This window comes from Miniopterus natalensis, chromosome 3 (assembly GCF_054644295.1).
Source record: "Miniopterus natalensis isolate mMinNat1 chromosome 3, mMinNat1.hap1, whole genome shotgun sequence".
NCBI lineage: Eukaryota > Metazoa > Chordata > Mammalia > Chiroptera > Miniopteridae > Miniopterus > Miniopterus natalensis.
Genome location: NC_142083.1, coordinates 101441362 through 101464022, shown reverse-complemented (window position 1 = coordinate 101464022; position 22661 = coordinate 101441362). Strand labels below are relative to the sequence as shown.

The 22661-nt window shown below is 50.2% G+C and overlaps 1 protein-coding gene across 2 annotated transcripts in view; it reads right to left on the bottom strand.

Moving 5' to 3' along the window:
* PRKCB (protein kinase C beta) overlaps positions 1 to 22661 on the bottom strand; it is a 273228-nt gene that overhangs the window by 193659 nt on the left and 56908 nt on the right. The window lies entirely within an intron of this gene.

Genomic DNA, 22661 nt, shown 5'->3' with positions numbered 1-22661 from the left:
CTTAAATAAGCTTGAGGAAGCTCCAGGGAGGAAAAGACGGGAAATGGGAGCTTCCACTGCCCTAAAAACTGAAGAAACACTTTTCCCCTCCAACATCTAAAAATCAACAACTTCTCTTAAAAATGCCAGACACTTAGAAGGCAAGGTGTCCCTAGAGAGAGGCTGTGGCAGAATTTCCTTCACACTCCTCTATGACCACCTAATCCCATTTCCTACACGTGACCTAATTGGAGAAAGAAAAGCATTTATACTGAAATGATAACAAGACAGAATCAAGCAAGGCCAGGAAGAAAATCCTCCACTGTTCAAAGGAAAAGTACCATAAAAAGAAAGTCAAATGAAGGGAGAGAAAGAGCGATGGATGGATGGATGGATGGATGGATGGATGGATGGATGGATGGATGGATGGGAAGATGGGTGAATGGTTGGATGATATATGGATGGATGGATGGATGGATGGATGGATGGATGATATACAGATGCATGTATACATGATGGGTGGATGGATGGATGGATGATATACAGATGCATGTGTACATGATGGATGGATGGATGGATGATATATGGATGGATGGATGATGGATGGATGGATGGATGGATGGATGATATACAGATGCATGTGTACATGATGGATGGATGGATGGATGGATGGATGGATGGATGGATGGATGGATGGATGATATACAGATGCATGTATACATGATGGGTGGATGGATGGATGGATGATGGGTGAATGTTTGGATGATATATGGATGGATGGATGATATATGGATGGATGATATACAGCTGCATGTGTACATGATAGATGGATGGATGGATGGATGGATGGATGGATGGATGGATGGATGGGAAGATGGGTGAATGTTTGGATGATACATGGATGGATGGATGGATATACAGCTGCATGTGTACATGATAGATGGATGGATGGATGGGAAGACGGATGGATGGTTGGATGATATATAGATGGATGGATGATATATGGATGGATGGATAGGTGGGAGGAAGGATGGGTGGGAAGATGGATGGATGGATGACATATAGATGCATGCATGATGGATGGATGTCAGTTCATATAATTTCAAAATCAGAGCTCTATAAAGCAGGCTATAATGCCAGAGCTAAAGGTCTTCATGTGGAAAAGTGTTAATTTTATGCTTAAAAGAAATTTTAATTTTATCTACAACTGTACCCGCTCTTTCACCTTGTTTTCTTCCCAAATCTCCAAATCATGAAGCCTAACTGAATCAATTAAGATGCTTTTGGCTTCAATTAACAGAATATGCTGCTTAAACAAAGGGGGCTTATCAATAAATCTTATTCACATACAAAAAGTTTGAAGCAGGAGGTCCCTGGGGCTATATCAGTGAATCGAGGATGTCGGCACTCCAGGTCAGTGTCACTGCAATTCTAGGCATCTGTTTAGTCAAAAGGTAGTCACCCATTATTTTCACATTTGACAACCTCTTTGGAAGGGGCTGGGATGAAAAACAAGTTCTCCTCTCTTACATTGGCCAGACCTGGGTCCCATGCCCACTATTAGACCAATCACTGAAAAGGGAAATAGAAGTATGAGGGATCACTCATACTTTGTCCCTTGGGTACACTGTCATTAAACAAAACTAGAAACAAAAGGGAATGGCTGTCGGATAAGCCAACATCATCTTCTGTTCCCACTTCTAAATCCTCAGATAGCTACAAGACCCCCTCAATCAGAACTGCACCCTAATAATTCCCATACTATGCCCTCCAGAGATTCCAATAACCTCATTCCCATTATAACCAAGTTTTCCACCTTCATCTCCTCAGTCTCTTACTTGGGGCACGTAGGACTGCAAGTGACAGAACCCCACTAAAACAAGCTCAAGCAAAGAAAGTGCTTACAAGAAAACAATTTATCTCACAGAAACCAGGGGCAGTTACGACAGTTTGGCTTCTACACAGGATCACCAGGAACCAAGGCAGCTACCTCCATCTCTGGTGCACATGGCCTCTAAGCCTGCCCCACTCATCTGTCTTTCGGCAGTTCAGCTTTTTCTGCTACTTGGTACACATCGTAGAGTCCCTGAGATGGCACACCCTTCCAATCTGGTGTTGACCGAGGCTAGCTGGCATCTCAATACTAAGTCCAAGTCCCCAGAGAAAGAATCGGAAGTCATACCTAGTCCATCAGCCAGGGGCAGGACTGCCAGGTCGCACAGTTCAAATATGGAAGCCAGGGATCACCCCTTGGGATCTACTTGCCAAAATGTAAGGAATGCATAGGCCTTAAAGTCCTAAAAGGGTTGTATAACCTCTCTTTGAAGGAACTTCTTGGACATCAAGCCTCCAAGACCTAACAGGCCAGAAGAATGGGAAGGAAAAGACAGCAGTCATCCCAGAATGACCACCTGAGCCTCTCATCTCTCAGCAGGTAGCACAGCTGGCAGAGCACAGCTGGAGAGGGGGGAAGAAGCCATACCAATACACACAATGTCTTGCCTAGCAGCTGCCCTCTCTTCCCTCCCCATACTCTGCCTCAGGTTGGCTCCTGCCCAGGTCCCTTTCTTACACCCTTACACCCACTTAACTACACTCATCCTCGCATTCAATGCTCTACTCTGGGCTCTCTTTGCCAAAATGCGTTCCCACACAGGAGTCCCTGTCTTCCTAGTCACTTTCCACACACGTGTGTGCCTCAGAAGTAAGCTTGGTCTATTTTAAACTCCTGTAGCTATCAGTCATCTGTCCCGCCTGGAGGCCTCATGGTCTACTGAGTGGAAGCATTCAGGCCTGTCAGAAAGGCTCCATCAGCAAATCAATAATCAAGTGCTGGCGAGGGTGTGAGAAAGGGGAACCTAGTGCACTGCTGGTGGGAATGCAGACTGGAGTAGCCACTGTGAAAAGCAGTATGGAGTTTCCTCAAAAATTAACAATGGACCTGCCTTATGAGTCAGCAATCCCACTTCTGGGAATATATCCGAAGAAACCCAAAACACTAATTCAAAAGAATATGTGCATCCCTATGTTCATTGCAGCTCAATTTACAATAGCCACGATCTGGAAATAGCCCAAGTGCCCATCAGTAGATGAGTGGATAAAAAAGCTGTGGGACATTCACACCATGGAATACTACTCGGCCATAAAAAAGAAAATCTTACCTTTTATGACAGTATTGATGGACCTGGAGAGTATTATGCTCAGTGAAATAAACCAGTCAGAGAAGGACAAGTACCACATGATGTCACTTATATGTAGAATCTAATGAACAAAATAAACTAACAAACAAAATAGAAACAGACTCACAGAGAGCAGACTGAGAGCAATCAGAGAGGAATGTGTTGGGGGGCTGGGTGAAAAAGGTGAAGGGATTAAGCAAACACACACACACACACACACACACACACACACACACATAGACACAGACAACAGTGTGGTGATTACCAGAGGGAAGGGGGTGGGAGGTAAAGGAGGGTACAGGGGGGATAAAGGTGATGGAAAGAGATGCGACTTGGGATGGTGAACACAATACAATATACAGATGATATGTTAAAGAACTGTACACCTGAAACCTATGTAATTTTATTAACCAATATCACCCAAAAATTTTCAATAAAAATTTTAAAAAATTAATGGCTTCCTTTACTTCTCTGAGCAGGCATTCCCAGTGTCTTGGGGGAACAGTTGATACAAGCCTGGGAAGCGTCAGGCCCATCCTTGGGTGCTGATGCTTGTAAATGGTTACCATGGCAATCAGCTCTGCACCTTTGCTTTCTGAATGATCCTGAGCCAGTCATCCACCATGTGAGCTTCAGATGTCTCCAAGTGGCTAGGCATGTGTTCATCATCCCAACAGAGAACCATAATACCAAGGTGTGTCTCTAATATTGACACAGTAGTAGTGCCTACCCAACACATTGTTGTGAGAATTAAATGGATTTGGTGCTCACCAATGCTAACAACAAATGTTTTATATGTACTGAGTACTGCATAGGAGCTTTGCATGTAGTAGGTTTACAGCTGTTACTATGGAAAAATATATAATACAAGAATAAATAATACAAGAATAAATTCTGTGTTTTGCGTACTCACAGCTGTAAACCTGCTTTTGCCCACCCCGTATTCATTCATAACAACCCTATGAGGCCCATACTAAGTAAGCACTAAATGTTTTCATTTGGTGACATAACAAGTTAAAAGGAAGAACTCTAGAAAGACAGACACTGAAAACCAAATTTAACTCCTTCCTAGAATCTGCAGACAAGCCATTGACACGCTCTTCAAAACATTCACTCCATAAATCCAAGGGGTAAACAGCGCCCGCCTCGAAAGCCTGCCCATCCACGAAGGCGGCTGCCTCGGGTATTAGCAGACTGGACCCATCCGTGTCCCCCCACACTTCCTGCCGTCTTTCCGCAAGCTGTTGTCTTCCCCCAGATGAAAGCTGCCCACCTCCAAGAGACACCAGCTGGCTGGCAGGCAGCTGCCTCCCGTGTAAGGAGAGTTACTAGGAGGTCTGCCAATCACATGACTACAAATCCCACTTCCACCCCAGCAGATGGCAGAGAGAAGCGTCACTGACGCAAAATGTCACAGAAGGCTTCAGGGGGTCCCGGGGGGAGTCCCAAGTCACAGAGCACTGTCCCCTACCACCAAGTCAGTCGTCCCCTCCTCACTGCCTCCTCTGGGTGACTCAGGACCCCAACCCTTCTCCTGCTTTGTAGAACAGTCAGCCGCTCCACTCTGAAAACATAAGGGAACTTCACCTTTCCCTGTAGTTTTTATCACAACATCCAAGTGTTTTCCCTTTGGACAAAAATAGGTGTTTTCCAAAAAGAAACTGGTGCGATCCAATTTTTAGCCAACAAGTATTTATTGAGCATCTACCATATGCCAGGCACTATTCTAGGCTCCGAGGCTACACAAGCGAACGAGTTGTTAAGACGATACAATGGTCTCTGAGTGCTTGCTGGCCTCACTGTATAAAGCATTATGTTGACATTCGTTGGAGACTTTCTCTATTCCAGACAATGCTGGGTGCTTTCTATATATTATCTTACTTCATTCCTTACAACCCCCGTGAGGTATTTCATTTCCTATTTGACAGATGAGAAAACCGAGGCTCAGAGAGATAATCTGCCCAAGACCACACAGCTAGGAAGCAGCAGAGTTCAAATCCAACCCCAGGGCTGCGGGTTCAAAAGTTCACATTTTTAGCCCTGGCCGGGGGCCCAGTTGGTTGGAGCATCGTTCCGTACACCAAATGGTTGCGGGTTTGACTCCCAGGCAGGGCACATACCTAGGCTGAGTTCAACGGTTCGATCCCCGGTTGGGTCGCATACGGGAGGCAACCAATCGATGTTTCTCTTTCATGCCCCCCCCATTATAAAATCAATAAAAACATATTCTTGGGAAAAGATTTAAAAAAATGTTCACACTTTTAGCCAGTAGCTCTGGAGGCCACCTCAGCCTCTGGTTTCTAATTACTCAGTAAGTCCCCTGTGCCTCATAAGGGGCCCGAGCTCCGCAGCCTGGCGTTTAAACCTCCCTACTCTCTTCTATCACGACTTCCCACCGATGCCTTTAAGCTGCCCGGTTCCTGCCACAGAGAGGGGCTAGCTTTTCCTGCAGGAGGTGCTCACAGCTTCTCCCGAGGCCACCCACCCTCCTGCAGTGCCCTCCTGCCGGCCTGTCTTCCCCGGTCTCCTCCCTCTAAACTCCAGCCCCATCTGACAAAAGACCTCCTTGAACACTCAATACGAACATCACTTTCTTAGTTTTGCTTACGAGAAAAGAGCAACTTCTACATCCCTGACAGCCAATGTGAGACCGGACACCAAATGAAAATCATGTGTTGAGGCTATTATTCCAGGTTTTAAAAAAAGTCACCTTTTCCAGGAAGCCCGCTCGGTCCCCCTCGGGGAGGTGTGCTTCGCAGGCTGCCTTGCCCAGCCCTCACCACTGTCTCTGTTACAGGATGGGCCTCTGTAAGCAGCCTCTCTGCCCCCAAGAGCGGTCACCTCCTTACACAATGCGAGTGCCAGCCATCTGGGGGTCCCGCATCCCACGCGTCTTCAGCGCCTTGCGCAAGCTCTTGCTCAATGAATGTTTGCTGAAATAACTCTGTGCTTTCATTTCTACACATTTCGAGAATATTTCCAAAGCCAGTGTCCCCAGCCTGGGGCCCCCTTCTCTTCGCACCAGGTTCTACGCAACCTCTTGCAAAAACCTCATGCATCAACCTCCACGAGGGTCATTACCATTGATATTCAGTCCAGTCCCAGTCCCTGCCCTAAGGCTGAATATCCACTTGCCGACCGGTCTGTGCTTGAACATCCAAGGGGAAACTCATGATTTCCACAAATCACGGTCCTCTTTCCATGGTCCTATCTCTGGGAACAGCACCACCAACCCGCCTAATCCCCAAGCCAAAGCCTGGGAGCCAACCCCGACTCCTCCCTCTCCCACACTCTCCACACCCGGTCACCAAGATCTCTCAATACTCCCTAAACACCTCCCCAACCCTCCAGCCACCTCTCCCTCCTCACTGCAGTCCCGGAGACCTCAAATCCCACCTAGGCTCCTACAACGCCCCCCAACCCAAGTCCTTTCCTCAAGCCTTGCCAGCTGAAAATTCATTTTCAACTGCAGCCAAACAGTTTCTGAAAGGCCGACCTAATCATGTAATGCTTTATTTTTTTAAAAAACAGGCATGTGTACCCTAGGAATAACACCTGCTCTTTAACTGGACATGTGCACCATTTCGGATGGGGTCCCGCACTTTTCCCTGGCCCCATCCCCCACTCTGCGCGCACACAGACACAGGGCTCGGCGCCAGAGAGGCCAACACTTTGGCGCCTCAGCCCTCCGCGCCTTGGTGCTCGCGACTCCCCGCCCGCGTCCGCCTTCTCCTTTCCACGCCCTCCTTCACTTGGTCAAACTACCATCTCTGAGGCTGGCCTGCAAAATCCTTTAGTCCTGGGCAGCTTCCCAAGGAGTGAACTTAGAAGCCACAACTTGGCACTCCACGGGATCCCGCACTTACAGCGATCACAGCACATGGGCACCGTATCAGCACCTGCCCACTTATTGGTCTGTGTTATTTATGAGACAACACTTTTTAAAAATATATCTTTATTGATTTCTGAGAGAGGAAGGGAGAGGGAGAGAGGGAGAAAAACATCAATGATGAGAGAGTCATTGATCGGCTGCCTCCTGCAGGGCCCCTGCTGGGGATCGAGCCCATAACCCAGGCATGTGCCCCGACCGAAAATTGTCCCGGGATCTCCTGGATCCTAGGTCGATGCTCAACCACTAAGCCACACCAACCGGGCTTGTGTCTGGGTCTTGAAAAATTAACTATGTCACTAAAGGAAACTGAAATGGGCTACCAAGAGGAACACAAATGCAGAAGTTCAGTTGTAGGGTGGTCCCTAGATCAAAGGTTCTGCTTCTCTCCTTCCTAGCACAGAGCAGACAGGTACCCGCCACCCCTTGGAAGTCAAGTGTGGCCATGCAACTTGCTTTGGTCAATGTTGTGTGTTTGCAGGGAAGGAACCTTCCAGGGAGAGCTTCAAGAGCCACTACAAGACTTGCCAAGGTCCCCTCTCCTTCCCCAAGGGCAGCATGCTTCAAGTTAGAGCATCTGTTGGCCGGGTCCCTTTTGTGACCACAATGAGCAACCCCTGCCCTCCCACCGGAGCCAAACCATGCTGATCATGGCTGGGACCAGAAAAAGCGCCAGCAACGAGAGGCGGCAGCAACGGCTCAGCACAGCACCAGGAGAGAGTCCGTCACTACTAGAGTTGGGCGCGAGTTCCACGCTGAGAGCACGGTCACCGGTGGCAGGCTGTGAAGGGGGTTCAAGCATTAGGTGGGACACGGAGCGTTTACTTAACCTTATTTTAATAACAAAGCCACAGATCCTTCTGAAGAACTACCCCTTTCCCACTCTTGGCCCACCCTGAACTCGACCAGAGCCCTGCTTTCTCACTGGCCCTGGCAGCCCATTCAGACCCGGTGAGAGTCCACCGCAGAGATGGAGGTGCTCCTCCCTGCATGAATCTGAACGCAGAGGAAAGAAACGTGGGCTGAGCTCCCACAGACAGCTTGCCATCGGGAAAGGAGGCTCTGTATCTGAGAATGGAGCCGGGAGAGAAGGGCTGAGAGAAACTGCCCTGGTGACACGAGTCCCTGGATCTAAAGGCAGATGCCCTTGGACTTTTTGGTTAAATGAAGCAATAAACTCCCTTTAAAGAAAGCTGCTTTGAGTTTTCTGTCACCTGTAACCAAGATTCCTGCCTCATACAAAAAGTAGTTGGAATGAATTAATTTTAAGGTTCCGTCCCACCCTGAGATTTAAGATTCAAATGTCAGCAGTAGCTTGACATCCTCAGCATTAAAAGGCATAGGTGGCTAGGAGGAAAAATTATATTATTCTAAATAGCAGGCAGATCCTATAAGACAAACGAAGCCTGCCTATACCAGCTACCTAACGTAAGGGCTGTCGTCCGGGTGCAGCCGGCGGAGGCAGCTCGCACAGACGCCAGCCACCCAGCTGCGCGGCCGGACTGCAAATCCCACCCATCTCCTGTCGTCAGCACGGTGCAGACTGGGTAATGGGGGTAGAAGTGGGGGGCCCTAAAGCACTGTGAGAGGGGTGATCTGTTGCTGTTCTTTTTGAAATGTGTTGTCAGAGCAACGTGTCACTTGGAGACCTGCTGTAATGCCACCAGTCCGTGCATGGCCTGGAAACTGACTCACTCAGAAGGCACCACTGCCCTTCCACAGGCTAACACCACAAAGATTAACTAAGTAGCTCTACTAAATACAGTTCGTAGTGTCCTTTTGAAAATTCCAACAGAGCATAGATGAGGGATTACAGGGTGCTAGTCTTCCGCAGACATCTTCTGTTCTACCCAAACATGTCTTTAAAAAAAAAAAAAAAAAATGAAATTTTACATAAAATCCAAATTCGTGGCTTCTCTTGAAAGACTACAAGAGCCAGCAGCCCTGGGCTCAGATTCCCACCAAGCAGAGCTTACTATGAGATGCCCCTCTTACCAAGGCAGTCACGCTCCAGTTCAACAAGGGTCGGCGTTTACACTCACCGACATCACTCACTTAGGTCTCCTGCCTGGATCCTCCGGGACCTGGGTTTACAACCCTTTTACACTTACAATGTGTCCACAGATAAACATGAAAAATGCCATTTTAATCAGTCAATGTCTTTTTTGAACAACGAATTTCAATGCTTCGTGATCTTCAATAGTGTCCCACACACCACACCACCGCACATCCGGGCAGTAGTCAACCAGCACTGTCCAGGAGTGGTTTCTGAGCTGCTACACGACCGGGCGCACTGCCTCGGTACCTTGTACTCAGAGGCAGTGGAATCTGCAGGGGGGAACAGGACACTCCAGTTCCTGCAGGACTCCTGAAGGACAGCCTTCACCTTCCCCCGTCCCCTTTCCCCGGCTCTGCCCAAGCCCTGAGGGGCCTGCCACGGGCTGTCTCACCCACTCCTGCCCCAGGAGCCTGACAGCGGAGCTGGGTGGCCTTCCTCCACCCAGCCTTTCCCGCAGCGCCGCTTCCCTCTGGAATTGCATTAAACTGCTCCATTAGTGTCAAAAGAGGAAGATGCATGATACTGTCATGAATTTCCTTTTCTAAAAAAAGTGATCTTCAGAACTGTGCTCTGCTGGCTGCTTCCAGAAAGTGAGAGGTTATTTGGGGGCAGAATTTATTTGCAGAATAGCAAAAATCGGTGTAAATGCCAGGGTTTATTCCAGTGGGCTTGCCCGAATCAGTATGGATGTGATGATGCAGAATCGTGGAGGTGGAGGTTTCTCCAAAGATGATGCACAGATGGCCAAGAAGCACATGAAAAGATGCTCATCATTACTCACCAGCATGGAAATGCAAATCAAACCACAACGACACCACCTCACACCCACTAAGATGGCTACTATCAAAAACAAAACAGAACAAAACAGAAAATAGGGCGTACTGGTTAGGAGGTGGAGAAACCGGGACCCTTATAGCGACTGTTGGCTGGAATGCAGCCACTATGGAAAACAGTACGGAGATTCCGCAAAAACTTCAGAGCAGAGCTGCCATACGATCCCGCAATCCCATCCTGGGTATGTATCCAAAAGAAGTGAAAGCAGGAGCTTGAACAGATACTTGCACACCAATGTTCACAGCAGCATTACTCACAACAGCCAAAAGGTTTCAGAGGCAACCCAAGCATCCATCCACGGATGAATGGAGAGACAAACACAAGTATACATACGAGAATCTCAGGCAGTCTTAAAAACGAAGGAAGTTATGACACAGGCTACAACATGGATGAGCCTTACAGGCATTACGCTCAGCGAAATAAGCAACACACAAAACCCCAAATATTTGTATGCAGCACCTAGAATAGTCAAAATCACAGAGACGGAAATTAGAGTAGTGGTTGCCAGGGGCTGGGAGGAGGGAGGGAGGGAGGGCGGGCTGTTGTTTAATGAGGAAAGGTTCAGTTTTACAAGATAAAAGAGTTCTGGAGATGGGTTGCACGACCCTGTGAATGTACTTAACACTCCTGAATGTACACTTAGAAACGGTTAGGATGGTAAATTTAATGTTATGTGTATCTTATCACAATTTTAAAAAATCACGGAAGTCAATAGGTATCCTTTCTTTATGATATAATAATACAACCGAGAAAGGACCCAGAGGAGAGCTTCATCGAAGCCCTGTGGAGGAGAGGGGTTGAGGAAGGGCTGCAGACAAGCTGTTGGGAGCCAAGTGCTAATCCCAGTGAGCCTCCAACTGACAGAAATCTCGTGGGAGGGCCTGGAGCTCCCCCACACTGCACACACGTGGGAGAGGAGGGGTGCTGAGTGCAGAGAGGCACAGCCAAGAGCATCACACCCAGCTGGCGGCTCCAGCAGCTTTGAACTTCCAGGGCAGGGAGGGAGGGATGGCTTACGGGAGCCTGAGGAAGGTGAGCGGAGAGCACCCTCCATCTCCTGCGGCTTCTGGGAATCTAAGCTGACAAAGCCAATTTTTAGAGACCTCAACTTCTCCCTCTCCTTTAGTCAGAGACTGAAGATGGTGAAGCGAAACATCCAAATTCCTTCTGATGGGTGTTTCAGGTCTCTTAGGATACATTCCCAGAAGTGCGATCTCTGGGTCAAACGGCAGTTGCATTTTTAATGTTTTGAGGAAACTCCATACTGTTTTCCACAGTGGCTGCACCAGCCTGCATGATCCCATTTTCCTATTTCTGCAATGACGCATGTTGCTTTTATGTAAAAAGAAAAACTGATAAAATATCCTTCATTTTGAAATATATAGATATCTGGTTACATAGCAGAGATCATGAAAATATACTCAGGAACTCTATCCGGTATTTTTGTCAGACTCCAGGGAACCCTGAAGATTTTTCCAGAGTCTTTCATGACTGTGTTTTAACAGGAACCTCAGTATTCAAAGCAGCTTCACATAGTACTTCTCAGATGTTTCATAAGTCATGTTGTTCCATCTGGTTTGGGGTGTATCCTAGGAAACATTCTCAAAGTAATAGAGCCGCAGTTTCTTTCAGAAACAACGTTCCCTGTGTATCCTCAACAACTCATATCCCTTCCATCCCACTGTGATTGAGGCGTAAAAATATACTTGATGGGTAACACAGCTCCATGGCATTGCAGATAAACACGTGTGAATGTAACCGACAAAAGGAATGCTTCCCCTTCAAAATATTCACCTTAGAAAGTTTAACGCAGGGAACCGGGCCTAACGGGACCGCTAAAGCGGCAGACTGCAAACGTCGCCAGCCAGGCCAGTTCCTTCACCAAACGCCAGTTTTCTCCGTGTGAGCCCCTCTGCAGTTGTGGTTTTGAGTTCTGTCTGGTCCAGTTGTTACTGAAGAACGTAATCTGTCATTGTTTCACGTTAAGTTTGGTTGAACATCTGTTTCATTCCACCCCTCACAAAATAGGCAACATAACAAGGACTGAGTCTTCATTCCTGACCCGAGCCTGTGCACACGGGAGCTCAGTGCTGGGGGGTGACTGGCACCTGGGGAAAGGAGAAGGCAGGTCTCTTCTGGTGGACCCAGAGCCACTCCCTGCATTTTCGTCAGAAACCCTCTGGGCGTCTCCGTCAGCACCAGCCCATTTTCCTTTCTATCTGTGGGCCCCTCCCAGCCCTACTCCCAAGTCAAATTGTCCTCTTGTTTAGAGACTCCCCTCGCTCACCTGCTTACCCTCGTCACCCCTCTGGCCTTGGGGATCTTCCACAGCCCTTGCTGACAACGCCCAGTCACTGAGACCCCGTATATTCCTCTCATTATGCGACCTGGAGGCGTTTCCACGACCTGCCACAGCCTTCGGGCCCGGTCGTCTCAGGCCGCCGGGAAGCACCAAGACGTCCAATGCGAAACGCTTTAGCCCATCACAGGCCTTCAAGTTGGAGGCAGGTGGGTGTTTCCAAGGCAGACACATTCTTTCTCGCTTTGAAAGGGCTTTAGGAGGCCACTTACCCTTTGATACCCTTTGACCTCTTGCCAGAGTGTGTAAGAAACACCTGGTCCTCTCGCCGGGCGTCTGGAACACCCTCAACCGAGCACACGTGAAGGTCAGGGGCTCTGCTGTACATGTAGTCCATCTGGACAACTGCCGACAAGTCACAAATGGCCTTTTGCCAGCGGCCGCCACCTGGCAAGCAGCTCCCCAGCTCTGCTTTGTCTGTCACTAAAATCTGTCCAGGCCAATCCCATCAGTAATGTGGACCCTCGGTCCCTCCTAATCCCTGACCGGGCAGCCTTTCTTCAGTGCTCCCGGCCAGGCCATATGGACCGGGAGCTTGGACAAAACCACAACAAAGGCGACTCGAGAGTCAGGACGTCCCAATTTTACAAACACACCACAGATGGCGCGGCATGGGCCACGATGCAGGCATAAAACAGAACGAGGCGTTTTTTATGTGCTGACATGGGACAAACCCCAAGGTATACTGTTCAGTTAAAAAAGGCAAGGTAAGCCAGCACTGAATTTGTGTGTTTGGAAAGAGAAAAATCGCATATACGCTGCGTGTATATGACGGGCTGCTGCCAGAGCACACGCGCGACTAACCGTGGCCACGTCTAGAGAGGGAAGCAGAGACGAGGCTGGGAGACTGCTCAAGGTAGACCCTTTGCAGCTCTTAAAAAAAAAATTTCTACTGAGAGTATTACAGATGTCCCCCATTTCCCCCCTTTGCCCCCTTCCACCCATTTAATTTTGAACCGGTGCGTGCATACAACTCCTGGGGATTTAATCAGAAGAGCTCGGAATACACGCAGCCGTAGGGCGGGGCACAGTGGTCTCCACGACTCGCCCCCCGCCTGCATTTCCTGCTCCAACCATGGATTTCAGAATAATGTGTTTTAATTTCGGTTTCTAATTTTAACTTAAAATACCTATCAATGTTGATTAAAATCTACAAGAATCAACCAAAATGTCAATGGCTGTCTTCTGCCTGCGCAGGGGAACTGTGGGCGGGAGGTTTTATCTTCTCTTGTTCTATCTTCATTTTCTGATGGTTCTATAACAGCCAAGCATTTAGAAAACTTAAACACATTTTACCACTTTTCAAAAATGTATATTTCAATTCTAGTTGACACACAATATTCTATTAGATTCAGGTGCACAACTTAGCGATTACACATTTACACACCCTACGAAGCGGTCACCCAGAGAAGCCTCGTGCCCACCTGGCACCACAGTTATTACAATATTACTGACTGTATCCCTGTGCTGTACTTTACATCCCCGTGACTATTTTGTAACTTCCAATTTGTACTTAAACACATTTTTAAATTAAAAATATGAAGACTCCATCCTAGGCTTCTGTCCTATCCACTCCCTCCCTCCTAGGCAGGGCAGTGGCCCTGAGGCGCCGGACCTCGTGGCGAAGGCCTTATTTGGAGGGGCAGCCTCAGCATGAAATAGGCGGCTAGCTCTCATTTCAGCCCTGTAAACAGTGCTGCGTATTAAACTGCATCCGTCTGAGGAGCCCCCAGAGATCGGGGCTAACGGGAGGAGGCGGAACAAGGACGGGAAAAGAGGCCACCGAGGAAACCTGCTGTTTTCAAACATGATGCGGACAGGCCAAGACCATGCCACAGGCAGGGAAGGGCACCCAGAGGGGCTTCAAGGCTCTCGCTGGCTGAGTTAGGGGTCAACACAGATGAAGACAAGGGAAGCTGCCAGGACCCCGATACCTGGCTTGCCTGGCCCAACCTGCCCTGCTAAACGCTCCTGGAGGACCCCGTACACCCCAAAGGCTGAGCCTGGTGAGCAGCCCCAGCAGGTCCGCTGCAGAGGGGCACTGGGCCACAAAGGCCACGGCTCAGGTGTCAGGCCGGCTGTGCCCTTCCCCTGGAGGCCAGCAGGAACTGGCCGAGTGCAGCCCACTAGGTAGGAGGTGTGGCCAGCGTGTGTTGAGGGCTTACTGCTCTAAAGGCTGTAAATGTCTCAACTCGTTTAAATCCGGGTCCTATTATGGTCCCCATTTCTGGGTAGAGAAAATGAGGCATATTCACAGGGCTGTGAAGTACAACACAGGGAACACGGTCCATAGGTAATAACTATGTACGGTGCCAGGCGGGTACTGGAAGTATCGAGGGATCACTTTGTAAAGTATATGATTATCTAACCTTTATGCTGTACACCTGAAACTAACACAAAATAACACTGAATGTAAGTATATATATATATATTTACACCCTTTGATTAAAGGAAAAAAAGGAAATGAGCCACAGAGAAAGAATTTGCCAAGGTCACCCAGCTCATGGGGAGTCCTGACTCACAAGCAAGTCTCACCCCGGAGCCCACAATCTTGGTCACACCACCATCCTGCTCCTCCCAAATCTTGCCAAGCATCCAATTCAAACCAGGCCTTTAAGATGGTGACCTATGACCCTATGCCAAGGATCTCCCAGGTAACTGTAACTGTCACATCCACAAATGCTGGTGGCAGGCTACGTCTGTCCCACTGTACAGGTTAAGTAACTGAGGCTTAAAGGCTTGAGAACAGTTCCACATACTGGGGAGCATCCTCCCCCCCAAAACAAGAATGGAGACTGGGCCATCCTCTGCCCCCCGGCAGGAGACACAAAGGGGACACAAATTGAACTAAGAAACCCAGAGGAGCGGCAATAGCCTCCAGAAGCAGGGAGCAGAGTCTGCTTTCCATTTCACGGTGCCCAAAGCCAAAATCGCCTGGGCAGGGATCTTGAGATGAGGGACAAAGAGGAGGGGCCAGGAGGTTCCAAAGGATGCTCCAACCTGCCCGGAGAGTGAAGCCAAGAGCTTCCTTTCCAGCAGTGGGAGCAGACACCCCCCTCTCCCAGGCTGTCTCTAAAGGGCCGTGAGGCCTAGCAGGCTGATGGTAACTGTTCTTGTCACGTCCTGCTCTTTTTCCACTCACGGATGACTTCCCTCGGAAAGGAGACGCTGCGGTTCAGGGCTGCAGATGTGCCTCTTCACCCAGGAAGGACACACTGGTCCCCACCTGGACTGCCCCCTCCCCACAGTACTGGTGCGATGTGATCCCACCCTTCTCTCCAGATCACTGGCCACCAGATCTAAGCTGAGCCAATCAGGTTCTTTCGTGGACTTCAGAGTGGAGGCTGAGATGCCAGGAGATGAGCACGGGGCAGATGTGGGATGTCACCTTCCATCTCATACGTGGAATAAAAACAAAGAAAGCAGGTGTGCGCAGAGGCGAGAACAGTGAGTGTGGACACGGAGAAGCAGAGACGAGATGGAGAGCCCCAGAGCCTTGCAGCTCCCGGCCTCCGCGCATCCTTCGCCAGGCTGCCCTTCCTTGGTCCCAGGCAAGGGGCCTGCACTCAAACCCTAGATCTTCTTCTAGCTTTGGCTGACCCCAGTTGGTTTCTGTTACTTGCAACCAAAAAAGCTTAATTGACACATGCCCCTCCCTCTCTCTCCTGGGACAGGAAAATACCTGGCTAATCCACCCAAACAGCGGGAAATAAGTTCACTGACGAGTGAACCACAAACCAAGAGTAACAGCAAATGAGTCAAGAGTCGGGACCCCGGGTCCAGCTCCAGGCTGAGGGGAGGCTCCAGGGAAGGTCAGTAGATGCAGCAAATGTCTGCTAAACACCTATCAAGCGAGGCTGCACCGTGGGAGCAAGGGGACCCAGTATAGACGCTGCCTTTCAGCAGCTTATGGGGGCAGGAGAGCGATTCACCAACAAAGCCATCAGCGAGGCAGAAGAGGGAAACTGCAATGAAGGGTTAAAACCATCCATCCTAGGGGATCCCTCTGGGGACTCAGGGGGTGGAGCACATCCCAGCACATCTCCTTTGAGAAAGGAGAGCTCTTGGGGACAATGAGGAGACTGGCTCCCCGGCACGGGGGCCCCAGGAAGCAGAAGACGTAAGACCCAGGAGGCAGTGGGACGCAGCCCCTGGAGGGTCACAACAGGCAGGGTGCCCGCGCTGCGCCGTGATGCGCCACCTTCGTGATATCCGCCGCGTCCACACACCATTTGCAATACCATTAATAACTGACTGACTTTTTAACTTGAATTTTTTTTAAATAGAAATGGTCTGAAGAGGAAAAACAAGATGGCGCGTAGGTAACAGCTGCACCCACCGCCTCCCGCAACCGCATCAAAATCACAACTAAAACACAGAACCACCATCACTCAGCCTCCTGAGATCCGGCTGCACAGAAGCCCCACAGCCAGGGAGCTGAAGAAGCACCGAGGCCGGGAGGAGGGGCGGAGACGCGGGCGGATGGGGCTGGATCCCGGAGACGCGGCCGCGGCCCACACCCGGTGCCGCGGTTGAAACCCGGGAGGGAATCTCCGTGGGGGAGGTTTCCCGGAGGAGCGAGGGGTCCCAGCCCCACAGCAGGCCCCCAGCCCAGGGCTCCAGGCCGGGAAGAGACATCCCCACAACTCCGGGCTGTGAAACCAGCGGGGACTGTGGCTGAGGGTCGCGGAGGCTGTGGGAGCCCCAGCAGCTCCTCTAAAGGGCCCGGCACGGACTCACTCGGACGCTCCCTCTGAGCCCAGGGCCGGGAGCAGCCTGAAAGGACCCGGGACACTCGGGGAGGAACTAACCTGCCTGAAGTCGGGCGAGAGGTGGAGGGCGGCTTCCTCCCGGGCAGAAGGGCTGGCGGAGGCCATGGCTCCTTAGACGAGTCCTCCCCGCACACAGCCCGCAGGCAGGCGCCATGTTTGAATCGCCAGCACCTGACTCACACCTCTGGCCCCGCCCCGTGATTCCCGGAGGCCCCGCCCCTCCCCACCTGCAGCTCATCCGGGCCATTCCCAGGGGCTTTTCTGTGCAAGTGGCCTCTCCAGCCTCATGCTTAGGACTTTCCTAAAACCTCTCAAACAAGCAGCAGTGTGCCCCATGCGGCTTGATAAGCGGCCCCAGGCTCATAGCTTGGCCTCTCCTGGCGCCTCCAAGCCCAGCACAAGTAGCAGCCAACTACGGTTTGCTGTGTAGCTCCTTCTGAGTGGCCCTGGGCAAGGCACTGGCAGAGGCTGACTTTGCACCTCCCTGGAGGCCCCAGAGACAGTGCCCCTAGTGATCAGAATCTACCACACTGGATTACAACCCTACCTCAGCCACAAGTGACACACTCAAGGGGCGCACTTGGTGAACCAAAGCCCCACTGAAGTAAATCCTGCTCCATAGGGGTGTCTCCAGCACAGCAGCTCTCTGGCTGTACTTGCAGCTGGTCCTCACAGCTGATTGGCCTGGGGATCAGTCCCTCCCAGTGACACCAACAGCAACCAAGGCTCAACTACAACAGGACAGTGCACACAGCCCACACAGGGAAGTACCTAGAAGGCCCAGCTCAGGTGACTGGGGAGGCTAAGCCACTGGACCCTACAGGACACCTACTACACAGCCACTATACCAATTCCAGGAGACATAGCAGCTCTACCTAATACATAGAAACAAATGCCTGGAAGCAGCAAAAATGCGGAGGCAAAGAAACATGTCACAAAGGAAAGAACAGAAGAAATCTCTAGAAGAGGAACTAAATGAAATAAAGCCAAGCAAGCTAACAGATAGAGAGTTCATAATTTTGGTTATAAGGATGTTTAAGCAGATGGTTAGGGAAATAACTGAGAAAATCGATAACATAATAAAGTACCAATTTGAAATGAAGGCTATACAAACTGAAAAATGAAGAATAATTTACAGGGAATCAACAGTAGAGTAGAGGACGCTGAGAATCAAATCAGCAATCTGGAACATGAGGAAACAAAAAACACCCAATCAGAAGAGCAAAAAGAAAAAAGAATCCAGAAATATGAAGATAATATAAGGAGTCTCTGGGACAACTTCAAGAGGCCCAACATTCATATTATTGGGATGCCAGAAGGGAAGAAAGAGACCAAGGAATTGAAAATCTATTTGAAAAAATAATTACAGAAAACTTGCCCTACCTGGGGAAAGAAATCGACTTTCAAGTCCAGGAAGCACAGAGGGTCCCAAACAAGAGGAACCCAAAGAGGCCCACAACAAGACACATCATAACTAAAATGCCAAAGGTTAAAGACAAAGAGAGAATCTTAAAAGCAGCAAGAGAAAAGCAATTAGTTACCTACAAGGGAGCACCCATACGACTGTCAGCTGATTTCTCAACAGAAACCTTGCAGGCCAGAAGGGAGTGGCAAGAAATATTCAAAGTGATGAAAAACATGGAACTACAACCAAGATTTCTCTACCCAGCAAAGCTATCATTTAGAACTGAAGGTCAGATAAAGAGCTTCACAGATAAGAAAAAGCTAAAGGAGTTCATCACCACCAGACCAGCACTATAGGAAATGTTGAAGGGTCTTCTTTAAGAAGAAGCTAATGAACAAAAGAATCTGATGAACTAAATAGATCCAGTGACATTGACACATGCAACAGACGATCATATTTCAGAGGAAAGAGGGAGGGGGGGTGGAGGGTGGGAAGAGATTAACCAAAGGAGTTATATGCATATATGCATAACCCATGGACACAGTCAATAACAGGGTGAAGGCTTGGGGAGGGGGTGGGAGTGAAGTGGAGGGGGTCAGTTGTGGGGGAAAATGGTATAGCTGTAATACTCTCAACAATAAAGATAAATTTAAAAAGTAAAAAATAATAAAATAAAATAAAATAATAAAATAAAATAATAAAATAGAAATGGTCTGAAAAGCTTAAACACAGACCATAAGTCATACAACCCAACAATTCTACTCCTAGGTAAACACCCAAGAAAGTTGAAAACATGTTCATACAAAAGCTATCCGTGACTGTTCGTGGAGCACTGCTCATCAGAGCCAACGGTGGGGGCAAGGCAATGCCCATCAGTTGATGAGTAAACAAAATGTGAGGTCTCCTGACGGGATACTGTTCAGCCATAAGACGGAGCGCTGGCACACACTACAATGTGGATGAGCCTCGAAAGCATGCTAAGCAAAAGAAGCTCTCCTTGTATGACCCCATCTGTATGAAATAACCAAAACTGGCAAGTCCAGAGGCTGAAAGTCAGTCAGTGGCTGCTGGGGCTTGGGGGCAGGGAGAAACGGAGGGACTGACACCGGGTCTGGGGTTTTTATGGGGGTGATGATGGTCTGGAATTAGATAGTGGTAATAGCTGTACAACACCATAAATATAAAAACACAGAACTGTTCATTTTTAAATGGTAAAGACGATAAATTTGATGTTATGTGAATTTTAATAAAATTTAATAATTTAATAATAAATTATTTTTCAATGGAATGAGAAACCAGCATCTCTTAGCATAACTAGCAGTCAACCATAAAAATAAATACAACGAAAACAAAATTATGTTCCTTCATTGTGGCTCGACATCATCGCCCGCTAAGGCCCTGAGCCTGAGCCGTCTCTCTCTCGGTCAGGGTGGGGGTTAGGGGGTTATGCAGCATTAACTAGCACCCACTAATTAACACCAGCACGAGCTGAGGCTTCCTCCTTAGCCCCATCAGGAGAATCTGAAGGGACGGAGAGGGGACACGCCCCCACACTGTGACCTAATGTCAATCAGTCCCCACCAGGCCTTGAGTAACTCGCTTCACGCCCCAAACCCACTGGCGCTCTGGGAAACTCTGCTCCCGAGGATGAAAGTGATGTTTACGTGGTGTCCCCCATGTGCCCACCAGTGTGCTGGACTCTCCGCATCAGGTCGTGCCACTGATCTGTCACAACAAGCGTGTGGCCTCGAGCCCGCAGAGCAGTGGGGAGCCAGGAGGAGACGGAGTGTAGGGGGGACATGTAATGAGGAAGGTGGCACTGACCACACACATCAGCATGTGCTGGAGGCAAACACTTCAGAAGAGCAGAAGTTTCCACCACACACGCTTCCCCGCAGCGGCTCTTGTTGCTACAAACTGAATATTCGTGTCCCCAGAATTTACATGTGGAAGCTGAGTCCCCAGTGCGGTTGCGAGGAGGTGCAGCCTTGTGAGAGGGCGTCTGCCTTCTAAGAAAAGACCCCGCAGAGCTCGCCCGTCTCTCTCCGCTCCCACGTGAGGACACGGTGAGCGGAGGGCCTGGCCCGCACTCCGCCCTCCGACCCCGGCCCGGGCCTGGGAGAATGAACGGCTGTTGCCTGAGCCACTCGGGCTGCGGTCTGGGGTCTGGCGGCTGAGCTCGGGCAGCTGCGATAGAGAAGTGGCAGAAAATCACGCAGCCGGAGGGGGTGGGTGGCCGAGGCCCAGCGCCACCGAGCAACACTGGGCACCACAGAAGCCCTGTCACGGAAGGTGTCTGCTGCCACAGAAGGTGGGCCGTGAGCCATGAAGAGCAATGGGCCGGCCGTCACGTTTGCACGTTCGTTCCCCGAGTAGAAAGAGTGCCCACTGTGTGCCGGGCACTGTCTGGGCACTGTGCACAAGACAACGAAGCCCTGCCCTCGGGGGCTGTATTCCAGCGGGCGTGCGGCGGAAGAGATGGGAGGGGCCTGCAGAGACGTGGCGGGCGGTGGCACCTGCTGCCCTTCGCCCAGCGCCGGCTGCGCACCGCTAGGTATACACGGTCCTTCTGGGCTGAGAAGGTGACCGGCGTGAACGGAAGGGAAGCTCAAAGCCCCTGGGAAGGCATCGGCGGCGCTCTGAGTCCCGGCTCCCGGCCTCCCACCATGAGCCACCTCCTGTGCTAGAGCCACACCTGCTCGGGACTCGGGTGGCCCAACAGGCTCCACGAAGCTGCTCTCCTGCCAGGGAGGTGAGTCCTCCCCACATTCTCTGCCCGGCCCACGAAATCTAGTTCATCCATGGAGACGCCTTCCCGACGGGACTGCTTCTTCGTATCGCTCCTCCCCACCTGCGTGCCCCGCAGCGACGGCCCCTCCTCGCAGCGCTGTCCCCAGTCACCCCGGGGGCTGCGATGGCTCCCATCACTGCTCAGACCTCAGCCGGCCCGCCGCCCGTCTGCCCCAGGCCCCACGGATGCTCCCTGCTGCGCTTTCCTCCCCAGTTTCACCTCCACGCGGACCTCTTCTGTGTGGGATTTCTCTTCCCACCTGCCACCCCAACCTCCCAAACACACGTGCTCCTGTGCTGCCCCCCAAACACGAGTCCACGGACCCCATACGCCCAAAGGAAAGGAGACAATAAACTGACACACAGTTAAATCACAAAACTTCTGCCGCCTCAGGTGAGTCACTGCTCCTGGGTCTAGGGCCAGGTGAGGCCCCTTGGCCTGGGGGTGCGGCCAGCAGGGGAAATGCCTCAGGCTGGGACCCAGGGACTTCTGGAAGATTCTCTGCAGGGCTGGTGGGAACCGGTTCCTCCCGGACATGCCCCACACTCACAAATCTGGGGTCTCTGGTCTCTGAGATAGAAGGCACTCCTTTCCTGGCTCCTGGGTGTCTGCAGCCGTGATGTGGATACAGAATCTCAGAGCAAGAAAGGGCCTCCGTGCACATAATCAAGTCTGCTCGGCCTCCTGACAAAGCAGAGGTTCCCAGCCGCATCCCAGACCCCGGGGACATGTCGGCAATGTCTGGACACATTTCTCATTCTCACAATGTGGACAAGGGTTGATACGGGCATCTGGTGAGTGGAGGCCAGGCTGTTGATAAACATCCTACAATACACAGGACAGTCCCCAAGAAATACTTATCCAGCCCAAAATGTCAGTAGTGGCAAGGTTGAGATATTTTGCTATAACTAAACCCCTCTCGGCCCTGGGAACTCACTTTCCCCCTCCCCCAGCCCTTTCCCCTCCCAGGCAACCCACTGCCCCTGGACACAGTTTTTCTGGCTGGGTGAACCACAGGGGCCACGAGGCCATGTCCTGCTGAGGTTGGGGCCTCTGCCTCTCCTCAGCTGAGCCCCACAACGTCCCTGCTGCCTAGCTGACTCCAGGGACTCGCAGAAAATGAGTGCAGAATCCCTCCTCCATGATTTAATATATGATAAAGGCGGCATTTCAATTCTGAGGGAAGTGATGGATTATTCAATAAATGGTATTGGGACAACTGGCTGGCCATCTGGTAGAAAATAAAGCTAGATCCTCACCTCCCTCCTAAAACCAAAATAAATTCCAGATGGATTAAAGATTTAAGTGCAGGAAAAAAAGTGAAAGTAGTGAAAGAAAATATGGGAGAATTGCTCTAGAATCTCATCGAAGGGGGAGGTCTTTCTAAGCAAAAC